Source organism: Bombina bombina, chromosome 2 (genome assembly GCF_027579735.1).
Source record: "Bombina bombina isolate aBomBom1 chromosome 2, aBomBom1.pri, whole genome shotgun sequence".
NCBI classification, from domain to species: domain Eukaryota; kingdom Metazoa; phylum Chordata; class Amphibia; order Anura; family Bombinatoridae; genus Bombina; species Bombina bombina.
The window spans coordinates 1388526968-1388539114 of record NC_069500.1 but is presented as its reverse complement, the minus strand read 5'-3'; the positions used below and the strand labels follow the sequence as shown (position 1 = coordinate 1388539114).

Genomic DNA, 12147 nt, shown 5'->3' with positions numbered 1-12147 from the left:
GATTTAAGATAACGTAAGTCTCTTATGGGGAGGGTATTACTCTTCGAAAAGGGACTGGAGTTTTAAGTAGTCCTATCAGCCTATCAGTGAGATCATGGATGAAAGTTAGAGTCCGGAGATGCAGGGAGAGTCTTTCTGCGAAACCATCCTGACTCATGTTAACAGCTCCTTAGCAATCAGCGTTGACAAGTTGTGCTGCCTGCTTTCTTCACTCAAGTCCATGTCAGAAGCGAAGCTACTATCTGTCACACTTGAAGGGCCGTGTTCCTGTTCCACGACGTAGATTCCGGTAAGATTGTTTCATTTAACTTCGATGATGTGAATGTAATGTAAACAAAGAGGTCAGGGTCTCAGTATGACTCCTTTATCTTTATGGAATCATGGGTTAATATCTCCTGAGGGGGATTATTAAACATGGGGGACTTTAAAGGGATAGTAAACCACACCATTTTCTTTTATGATTCAGATAAAGCATTCAATTTTAAACAACTTTCCAATTTAATTCTATTATCAAATTTTCTTCATTCTCTTGTTATCCATTGCTGAAGATACAGCAATGCACTACTGTCAGGAAGCTGAAAATATATATTTAGCCAAACACAAGAGACAAATGTGTGCAGGCACCAATTAGCAGCAGCTCCCACTAGTGTATGATATGTGCATATTCATTTTTTAACAAGGGATACTAAGAAAACGAAGCAGATTTAAAAATAGAAGTGAATTTAAAAGTGTCTTAAAATGACATACTCTGAATCATGTAAATTTAATTTTGACTTTCCTATCCCTTTAATTATGTTTGTTATAGTGAAAATTGGGCTTGTAGCTATATCGGAAAATAACAGCCGTTTTGTCAGGCTGCGCGGCTCTGGCGCTTTTTTTTCTGCACGGTGTACCTTGCGACTGGGAATGGTCACATTCTGTTCTCAATTTCCATATTCCTAACCGTGTGGCGACGGAGAGAATCTGTTAGCTAGTTGTCTGGGTCTCAGGAGGTGGTGCGTGCCCCAGCCATTAGGGGGTGTAAGGTGACGGTTTTTTTTGTTTTTATTTTGTTTGTTTTTTATCCATAATACCAAGTTATGGAGGATTCTGATTTTTTGGAGACGGATGTCTCTGATTCAGATTCTACTTCTTGTGAAGAGTATGAAATGGCCAGGGTAATCCATGCCCATCAGTTATGTTCTGAATGCCGCTTTAGAGTGCTTTCTTCTCCCGGAACAGGGAACTAGAGTCCGCCGAGCCATCTGCCCCTGGGGAACCCATATCTTGTGAGGGGCGTCACCCTTGAACCTTCATTGGCTACGCAAGCAGGTGTCCCTAATGCCGTTACACCTTCTCCGGAAGGCGGATTGTTTCCTCCAGAGCTTACGGCACGGTTCCACATGGCCATATCTATGGCATTGGCGCATTTACATCTTCCAGAGAGATAGGTGTTGCTGAGATACTGTCCGTGTTCTGATGACCAGGGCTCGTCGGGCGTGGGATCGTCTGAGTCAAGTCCGCCATCTGGGGAAGCGGTTTCCTCTGAAGCTTCAGGGGTCCAACCCTTGGGCCGGGGTCGTCACTTGCCCCAGCGGAGGTAAGTCTTGCTTTTTGTTATAGACCGGTGCGCCTTCGTGTCCTGCTGCGGCATGTTTTGGCGGTGCTGGAGGATCCCAGTCCTAATAGGTTGGGGGATCCGCAGTCTTCTGTTATAAGCTGGGTTAGACGTGTGGGGATACAGTTAATCTCCCATTTCCTTTTTATTGGGTATCTTATTCCAGTTCTGAGTTTTGAAGGAATGGGGTCTCTGATTGGCTGGTCCTGTTAGTTTACCCATTCTTCTTGGGCGTTCACCTGTGGGTGCTGCCTTCTTTTTCTTTGATCCAGTTAGGATGTGTTTTATTTCTTTTGGAAGCTCATGTCTGTTATAATTTTTCCGTTGGGAAACATTTCTGCTCTGGAATTTGAAACTGGTGATTTTGTGGTCGCTTGAGCACTTCCGCGGAAGTTGCATGTCCTTACAGGGAGTGCAGAATTATTAGGCAAGTTGTATTTTTGAGGATTAATTTTATTATTGAACAACAACCATGTTCTCAATGAACCCAAAAAACTAATTAATATCAAAGCTGAATATTTTTGGAAGTAGTTTTTAGTTTGTTTTTAGTTTTAGCTATTTAAGGGGGATATCTGTGTGTGCAGGTGACTATTACTGTGCATAATTATTAGGCAACTTAGCAAAAAACAAATATATACCCATTTCAATTATTTATTTTTACCAGTGAAACCAATATAACATCTCAACATTCACAAATATACATTTCTGACATTCAAAAACAAAACAAAAACAAATCAGTGACCAATATAGCCACCTTTCTTTGCAAGGACACTCAAAAGCCTGCCATCCATGGATTCTGTCAGTGTTTTGATCTGTTCACCATCAACATTGCCTGCAGCAGCAACCACAGCCTCCCAGACACTGTTCAGAGAGGTGTACTGTTTTCCCTCCTTGTAAATCTCACATTTGATGATGGACCACAGGTTCTCAATGGGGTTCAGATCAGGTGAACAAGGAGGCCATGTCATTAGATTTTCTTCTTTTATACCCTTTCTTGCCAGCCACGCTGTGGAGTACTTGGACGCGTGTGATGGAGCATTGTCCTGCATGAAAATCATGTTTTTCTTGAAGGATTCAGACTTCTTCCTGTACCACTGCTTGAAGAAGGTGTCTACCAGAAACTGGCAGTAGGACTGGGAGTTGAGCTTGACTCCATCCTCAACCCGAAAAGGCCCCACAAGCTCATCTTTGATGATACCAGCCCAAACCAGTACTCCACCTCCACCTTGCTGGCGTCTGAGTCGGACTGGAGCTCTCTGCCCTTTACCAATCCAGCCACGGGCCCATCCATCTGGCCCATCAAGACTCACTCTCATTTCATCAGTCCATAAAACCTTAGAAAAATCAGTCTTGAGATATTTCTTGGCCCAGTCTTGACGTTTCAGCTTGTGTGTCTTGTTCAGTGGTGGTCGTCTTTCAGCCTTTCTTACCTTGGCCATGTCTCTGAGTATTGCACACCTTGTGCTTTTGGGCACTCCAGTGATGTTGCAGCTCTGAAATATGGCCAAACTGGTGGCAAGTGGCATCTTGGCAGCTGCACGCTTGACTTTTCTCAGTTCATGGGCAGTTATTTTGTGCCTTGGTTTTTCCACACGCTTCTTGCGACCCTGTTGACTATTTTGAATGAAACGCTTGATTGTTCGATGATCACGCTTCAGAAGCTTTGCAATTTTAAGAGTGCTGCATCCCTCTGCAAGATATCTCACTATTTTTGACTTTTCTGAGCCTGTCAAGTCCTTCTTTTGACCCATTTTGCCAAAGGAAAGGAAGTTGCCTAATAATTATGCACACCTGATATAGGGTGTTGATGTCATTAGACCACACCCCTTCTCATTACAGAGATGCACATCACCTAATATGCTTAATTGGTAGTAGGCTTTCGAGCCTATACAGCTTGGAGTAAGACAACATGCATAAAGAGGATGATGTGGTCAAAATACTCATTTGCCTAATAATTCTGCACTCCCTGTAGTTTTGTCGATCCTATGGGATCTTGATTTTTCTGTGGCCTGGGTCAATTTCCAATGCCCTATGTAGCAGTGTGGTCCTGGTCGGGCGCTAATCTCTCTACCTTACGGCTTATATAATCCAAGTGGTGACGGTGTAACTGGCTGCCTGGTTGGATAGTGAGTTTCTCACTCGGATGAGAAGTTAGTTTCTCTCTGGGTTCTCTTCAGATTGAATTATGCTTTTGCTTTTTGCTAGAGTTTTCGTGAAGTGGAACTTTCATGAGCTAAAATAAATTTTTGAGGCTCTGCTTATGCAGGGCTACATATGAAGAGGAGGCCTTCCGTCCCAGACGACAGGCTGGTTCTCGTCTCTTCTTTTAAGAAGGAACATCGGACAGGTGTTCCTTACAGCGAGTACCCTTTCACTGATAGGTTACAAAGAGCCTCACCTAATTCGTTATTTGCAGACGACCGAAGGTTTGCACTCAGACCACACTGTCCTGTTCTTAATTGTTGGTGAGGGGCCGGAGGGGACCCTGCTAAGGATTGCTCTAGGTAATGTTCCTCGTCTTCTCTTTAAAGTCTTCTTTGGAATTGTCCTTTTTGTATCTGTTTTCCTTGATGACAGTATCTCTTTCTTTCGGGTTGAGGCTGATTGGGCCCCTTTTTGTCTCCTTTCCTTGGGGTTAGCTTTTGGTCAGCTGTTTCAGGAAGTAGGACCTTTTGGGTTTTTCTACTTCCGGGATTCCATCTGCTCCCATATTTTTGGAGTTTGCAGATTTGGGTGTTCCCTTTTTACTGTTTTTGTCCCTACTTAGATGTTTTTGGGTTTTTACCCATCTGGGGTTAGAATGTTAGTTAATTCGTTTTTCCTCTGACTCTAGGGGCTTCCAGGAGAAGGATCCTGAGAGGATCTTGGAGACTATGGTCCTATTTTCAAACCAGAATATCTGTGGTTGAGCTCTGTTCTCTTGACGTTCCCTTAGTCTTTTGACTTAGTGCTGTTGTCCCTAGTGCCTTAGGGTCAACCAGAATGTCTGTGTGGCTCTCATCATTGCCTAGCACGCTTTTTAATTCGGGAGTTGTTCCCGTTGTGGTTGTCTTAAGCTCTATGCGTCTAGGACTCTTACGTGAGAGTTCAGTGTTCAAGGTGCCTTGGATATAACTGTGAGAATCCCCTAGGGGGCGAAGTCTGCTCTGGAGGGGTAACCCAGTGGTTCCTCAGAGAGTAGTACGTTTGTAAACCGGCTCAGAGTTCTGGGTGTCTGGGTTTATTTGTCCTGGTCCTTGTCTTTGACTGGATTTTTTGGAGTTCTGTTCCAGATCTTAGGGTGGTTCGGGACGGCCCTGTTCCCGGTTCTGGAACATCTTTGGTTCTTACCAGCGCATATTTTTCTGTTTTTAGAGAATGTCTTCTACTGGACTGGCCGTAGTGACTGGATGTTTCTGCCATCCGGTACTTGACCTGTTGAGTATGCCTACAGCTTTACGCTCCATGCCTGTGTGCGGGTGTGCTGTGCTGGTGTGCGGAGGTGCTGTGCTGATTTTGTTTTTGCTCCTTTGGGGTGGATTTGGATGGTGTTCCACCACGGCTTAGTGGCGGTCTATACTTCCTTGAAACCTGAAGGTCAAGAGTTTAAATACAGCTGTGGCTGTAATTTCTTTATGCTGGTTCTGCAATTACCCTTGCCTAAGACATATTTATCCATAGTATCCGCCTGATGATGGGAGGTACTTTTCTTCCTCTGTTCAGTGGGGTTGTCCCCCCTGCCTTGCGTGCAGGATGTCAGAGTGAAGGGATGAATTTGTTGTGACATGCCATCTCTGTACTTTCAGTGTAGGGTCTCTCTTTTGGGAGTACCCATAGTCTCCGGGAAAGATGCTGCGTCTGGGCCCTGGACCCAAGCTTTTTTGGGGGCTGGTTCCCTCCTTTTTCCTTCCTGAAAGTCTTGATGATCGGGGAACTTAATTTCCTTTATGCTTTTGGGCATTATCAGTCACTTTGGTGCTAGGTCCGTTGCCCGTATCAAAGGTCAGGGATCTGTCGGATTTATTGATCTTTGACTGCGTATTATAGTTTGATATTGTGAGCCTTCCTTAAGAGGAGGCTTTGCGGTAGATCCTTGTCTGCAGGTAGTTTCTCTACTGTTTTTCCGGGTTCTGGTCTCATTTCCGGTCCTTTTTGGGAAGGAGTTGTTCTGCACTCTTGGAGTCGTCCTTCTTTGAGGATGGTCCTGTGCAGTTTAATGCCTAGGGTTGGTGACTTGGGCCGCTAAGTCCTCCGATGCTGCAGGACGCCTGTGGCTTTGGAGGAATATATTCAGATATGTTGACACTGTTTCAGCGACTTCCGGGGACAGTTTTGTCTTTGGTTGTTCTTTCCTGGGTGCGAGTTGGCACTCTGTGTAGGGGAGGGGTTTTCCTTCTCCCTTTCAGTCTCAGGTAGGGTTGCCACCTCAGCCATGTTTTCCTGGACACATGATTTATACATGTTGCAGAGTGTGCAGGGAGAAACATGAACAGGGCTGTTCAGTGTAACTATTTTTGTGCTGTCCAGGGTGGAAATTCATGTTTCTACCTGCTCACCCAGCAGTATGTATAACTCATAAGTGTCCTGGTAAACATGGCTGAGGTTTCTATGCAGATAGGGATTTCCCCCTTTGCCCTCTTGGGCGGTAGGGTTTTTTTCATTGGTTTTGCCTTGTTTCATTCTGGTTTACTCTTTTGGATTTACCTGTTGGGGTTTCTTTCGCCCTAGTCTCTTATCTGAGTCCTTTTTCTTCCCTTCTGGAGGAATGTGGATGTTCCCCTTCCTTTGGATAGGGGGTGAGTTTTTTTGCGGACTGAGTACCTGCGGGTCCTCAGGAGCTTTTTGGTCCGGATGAGTCTAATAACCTGAGCGGTCTCTAGCAAAGGCCTTCTAACTGTTGGGCAGTTGCTTGAGCTGTTTCTTTTTGTCCTATCGGCTTCTAGTGAAGCAGTTTTCTTGTCGGGACTTTGGGTGTTTTCAGGCTGTGGTGCCCTCAGAATGGGCCGCCTTTTGTACCCGCCTGTTTTGCATTAAGTGTCCTCTATAGCTTGGTATTGTTTTCCCAAAATTAATGAATGCAGCTGTGGACTCTCCCCGTTATTTTGAAAAAAAACTTAAATTATGCTTACCTGATAATTTTCTTTTCTTCAGACAAGGAGAGTCCACAGCTCCCCACCCGCGTTTTTGTATGGGACAGCTGTAATTTTAGTTTTTTGTTCTTCTGGCACCTTTTTCACCCTGATATTTCTCCTACTGTTTCTTGTTCCCTTGGCAGAATGACTGGGGGATGAGGGAAGTGGGAGAGGTATGTAAGCCTTTGGCTGGGGTGTCTTTGCCTCCTCCTGGTGGCCAGGTTCTGAATTCCCAAAAGTAATGAATGCAGCTGTGGACTCTCCCCGCCTGAAGTAAAGAAAATTATCAGGTAAGCATAATTTCATTTTTAAAGCAACTTTCTAATTTACTTCTATTATCAATTTTTCTTCGTTCTCTTGGTAACTTTATTTGAAAAAGCAGGAATGAAAGTTTAGGAGCTAACCCATTTTTTGTTCAGTACCCTTGATAGTGCTTGCTTGATTGGTGGCTACATATAACCACCAATCAGCAATCATTACCCAGGTGCTAAATCTAAAATGTGCCGGCTCCTAAGCTTGCATTCTTGGTTTTTGAATAAAGATACCAAGAGAACAAATAAAAATGATGATAGGAGTAAATTAGAAAGTTGCTTGAAATTGCATGCGCTATCCAAATCATGAAAAAAAACCTTTGGGTTTAGTATCCGTTTAAAGGAATATAAAAGTGTAAAATTTAGCTTTAATGATTCAATTAGAGCTTGCAATAAATAAACAACTTTCAAATCTACTTCCATTATTAAATGTATTTAATTCTCTTGGTATCCTTTGTTGCAGAGCATATCTATTAAGCTTTGGATTGTGCATGTATTTTGAGCATTAAATAGCAGTGATTTTTGCAGTGTTATATATTGTTGGAAACGCTGCTGCTTTCAAGTGTTTAAAGTGTGTAACATTGTTAAAAATTTGCAGATTTTGCTGCTATATTGTGCTTGAGATGTGCATGCTCTTGTGCATATTGAGATATGCTCTTCCTCAAAGGATGCCAAGAGAATTAAATAAATTAAAAGGTTTTTCTCCAACATAGGTGTGTCCGGTCCACGGCGTCATCCTTACTTGTGGGATATTCTCTTCCCCAACAGGAAATGGCAAAGAGCCCAGCAAAGCTGGTCACATGATCCCTCCTAGGCTCCGCCTACCCCAGTCATTCTCTTTGCCGTTGTACAGGCAACATCTCCACGGAGATGGCTTAGAGTTTTTTAGTGTTTAACTGTAGTTTTTATTATTCAATCAAGAGTTTGTTATTTTGAAATAGTGCTGGTATGTACTATTTACTCAGAAACAGAAAAGAGATGAAGATTTCTGTTTGTATGAGGAAAATGATTTTAGCAACCGTCACTAAAATCCATGGCTGTTCCACACAGGACTGTTGAGAGCAATTAACTTCAGTTGGGGGAACAGGGAGCAGTCTCTTGCTGCTTGAGGTATGACACATTCTAACAAGACGATGTAATGCTGGAAGCTGTCATTTTCCCTATGGGATCCGGTAAGCCATGTTTATTACGATCGTAAATAAGGGCTTCAAAAAGGGCTTATTAAGACTGTAGACTTTTTCTGGGCTAAATCGATTGATTATTAACACATATTTAGCCTTGAGGAATCATTTTATCTGGGTATTTTGATATAATAATATCGGCAGGCACTGTTTTAGACACCTTATTCTTTAGGGGCTTTCCCAAAGCATAGGCAGAGCCTCATTTTCGCGCCGGTGTTGCGCACTTGTTTTTGAGAGGCATGGCATGCAGTCGCATGTGAGAGGAGCTCTGATACTTAGAAAAGACTTTCTGAAGGCGTCATTTGGTATCGTATTCCCCTTGGGGCTTGGTTGGGTCTCAGCAAAGCAGATACCAGGGACTGTAAAGGGGTTAAAGTTCAAAACGGCTCCGGTTCCGTTATTTTAAGGGTTAAAGCTTCCAAATTTGGTGTGCAATACTTTTAAGGCTTTAAGACACTGTGGTGAAAGTTTGGTGAATTTTGAACAATTCCTTCATGTTTTTTCGCAATTGCAGTAATAAAGTGTGTTCAGTTTAAAATTTAAAGTGACAGTAACGGTTTTATTTTAAAACGTTTTTTGTACTTTGTTATCAAGTTTATGCCTGTTTAACATGTCTGAACTACCAGATAGACTGTGTTCTGAATGTGGGGAAGCCAGAATTCCTATTCATTTAAATAAATGTGATTTATGTGACAATGACAATGATGCCCAAGATGATTCCTCAAGTGAGGGGAGTAAGCATGGTACTGCATCATTCCCTCCTTCGTCTACACGAGTCTTGCCCACTCAGGAGGCCCCTAGTACATCTAGCGCGCCAATACTCCTTACTATGCAACAATTAACGGCTGTAATGGATAATTCTGTCAAAAACATTTTAGCCAAAATGAACACTTATCAGCGTAAGCGCGACTGCTCTGTTTTAGATACTGAAGAGCATGACGAAGCTGATAATAATATTTCTGAAGGGCCCCTAACCCAGTCTGATGGGGCCAGGGAGGTTTTGTCTGAGGGAGAAATTACTGATTCAGGGAACATTTCTCAACAAGCTGAACCTGATGTGATTGCATTTAAATTTAAGTTGGAACATCTCCGCATTCTGCTTAAGGAGGTATTATCCACTCTGGATGATTGTGACAAGTTGGTCATCCCAGAGAAACTATGTAAAATGGACAAGTTCCTAGAGGTGCCGGGGCTCCCAGAAGCTTTTCCTATACCCAAGCGGGTGGCGGACATTGTTAATAAAGAATGGGAAAGGCCCGGTATTCCTTTCGTCCCTCCCCCCATATTTAAAAAATTGTTTCCTATGGTCGACCCCAGAAAGGACTTATGGCAGACAGTCCCCAAGGTCGAGGGAGCGGTTTCCACTTTAAACAAACGCACCACTATACCCATAGAGGATAGTTGTGCTTTCAAAGATCCTATGGATAAAAAATTAGAAGGTTTGCTTAAAAAGATGTTTGTTCAGCAGGGTTACCTTCTACAACCAATTTCATGCATTGTCCCTGTCGCTACAGCCGCATGTTTCTGGTTCGATGAGCTGATAAAGGCGGTCGATAGTGATTCTCCTCCTTTTGAGGAGATTATGGACAGAATCAATGCTCTCAAATTGGCTAATTCTTTCACCCTAGACGCCACTTTGCAATTGGCTAGGTTAGCGGCTAAGAATTCTGGGTTTGCTATTGTGGCGCGCAGAGCGCTTTGGTTGAAATCTTGGTCGGCTGATGCGTCTTCCAAGAACAAGCTACTTAACATTCCTTTCAAGGGGAAAACGCTGTTTGGCCCTGACTTGAAAGAGATTATCTCTGATATCACTGGGGGTAAGGGCCACGCCCTTCCTCAGGATCGGCCTTTCAAGGCAAAAAATAAACCTAATTTTCGTCCCTTTCGTAGAAACGGACCAGCCCAAGGTGCTACGTCCTCTAAGCAAGAGGGTAATTCTTCTCAAGCCAAGCCAGCTTGGAGACCAATGCAAGGCTGGAACAAGGGAAAGCAGGCCAAGAAACCTGCCACTGCTACCAAGACAGCATGAAATGTTGGCCCCCGATCCGGGACCGGATCTGGTGGGGGGCAGACTCTCTCTCTTCGCTCAGGCTTTGGCAAGAGATGTTCTGGATCCTTGGGCGCTAGAAATAGTCTCCCAAGGTTATCTTCTGGAATTCAAGGGACTTCCCCCAAGGGGGAGGTTCCACAGGTCTCAGTTGTCTTCAGACCACATAAAAAGACAGGCATTCTTACATTGTGTAGAAGACCTGTTAAAAATGGGAGTGATTCATCCTGTTCCATTAAGAGAACAAGGGATGGGGTTCTACTCCAATCTGTTTATAGTTCCCAAGAAAGAGGGAACGTTCAGACCAATCTTAGATCTCAAGATCTTAAACAAGTTTCTCAAGGTTCCATCGTTCAAGATGGAAACCATTCGAACAATTCTTCCTTCCATCCAGGAAGGTCAATTCATGACCACGGTGGATTTAAAGGATGCGTATCTACATATTCCTATCCACAAGGAACATCATCGGTTCCTGAGGTTCGCATTCCTGGACAAACATTACCAGTTCGTGGCGCTTCCTTTCGGATTAGCCACTGCTCCAAGGATTTTCACAAAGGTACTAGGGTCCCTTCTAGCTGTGCTAAGACCAAGGGGCATTGCTGTAGTACCTTACTTGGACGACATTCTGATTCAAGCGTCGTCCCTTCCTCAAGCAAAGGCTCACACGGACATTGTCCTGGCCTTTCTCAGATCTCACGGATGGAAAGTGAACGTGGAAAAGAGTTCTCTATCTCCGTCAACAAGGGTTCCCTTCTTGGGAACCATAATAGACTCCTTAGAAATGAGGATTTTTCTGACAGAGGCCAGAAAAACAAAACTTCTAGACTCTTGTCGGATACTTCATTCCGTTCCTCTTCCTTCCATAGCTCAGTGCATGGAAGTGATCGGGTTGATGGTAGCGGCAATGGACATAGTTCCTTTTGCACGCATTCATCTAAGACCATTACAACTGTGCATGCTCAGTCAGTGGAATGGGGACTATACAGACTTGTCTCCGAAGATACAAGTAAATCAGAGGACCAGAGACTCACTCCGTTGGTGGCTGTCCCTGGACAACCTGTCACGAGGGATGACATTCCGCAGACCAGAGTGGGTCATTGTCACGACCGACGCCAGTCTGATGGGCTGGGGCGCGGTCTGGGGATCCCTGAAAGCTCAGGGTCTTTGGTCTCGGGAAGAATCTCTTCTACCGATAAATATTCTGGAACTGAGAGCGATATTCAATGCTCTCAAGGCTTGGCCTCAGCTAGCGAGGGCCAAGTTCATACGGTTTCAATCAGACAACATGACAACTGTTGCGTACATCAACCATCAGGGGGGAACAAGGAGTTCCCTGGCGATGGAAGAAGTGACCAAAATCATTCTATGGGCGGAGTCTCACTCCTGCCACCTGTCTGCTATCCACATCCCAGGAGTGGAAAATTGGGAAGCGGATTTTCTGAGTCGTCAGACATTGCATCCGGGGGAGTGGGAACTCCATCCGGAAATCTTTGCCCAAGTCACTCAGCTGTGGGGCATTCCAGACATGGATCTGATGGCCTCTCGTCAGAACTTCAAAGTTCCTTGCTACGGGTCCAGATCCAGGGATCCCAAGGCGGCTCTAGTGGATGCACTAGTAGCACCTTGGACCTTCAAACTAGCTTATGTGTTCCCGCCGTTTCCTCTCATCCCCAGGCTGGTAGCCAGGATCAATCAGGAGAGGGCGTCGGTGATCTTGATAGCTCCTGCGTGGCCACGCAGGACTTGGTATGCAGATCTGGTGAATATGTCATCGGCTCCACCTTGGAAGCTACCTTTGAGACGAGACCTTCTTGTTCAGGGTCCGTTCGAACATCCGAATCTGGTTTCACTCCAGCTGACTGCTTGGAGATTGAACGCTTGATCTTATCGAAGCGAGGGT

At 44.4% G+C, this 12147-nt stretch overlaps 1 protein-coding gene and 1 non-coding gene across 2 annotated transcripts in view; both read left to right on the top strand.

The window, feature by feature from the left end:
• The window catches only part of DNAAF9 (dynein axonemal assembly factor 9), a 643469-nt gene that overhangs the window by 285643 nt on the left and 345679 nt on the right, over positions 1-12147 (top strand). The window lies entirely within an intron of this gene.
• Positions 3755-3866, top strand: LOC128650632 (U5 spliceosomal RNA). Its single transcript, XR_008400908.1, has one exon. It is a non-coding gene; the product is annotated as a U5 spliceosomal RNA (small nuclear RNA).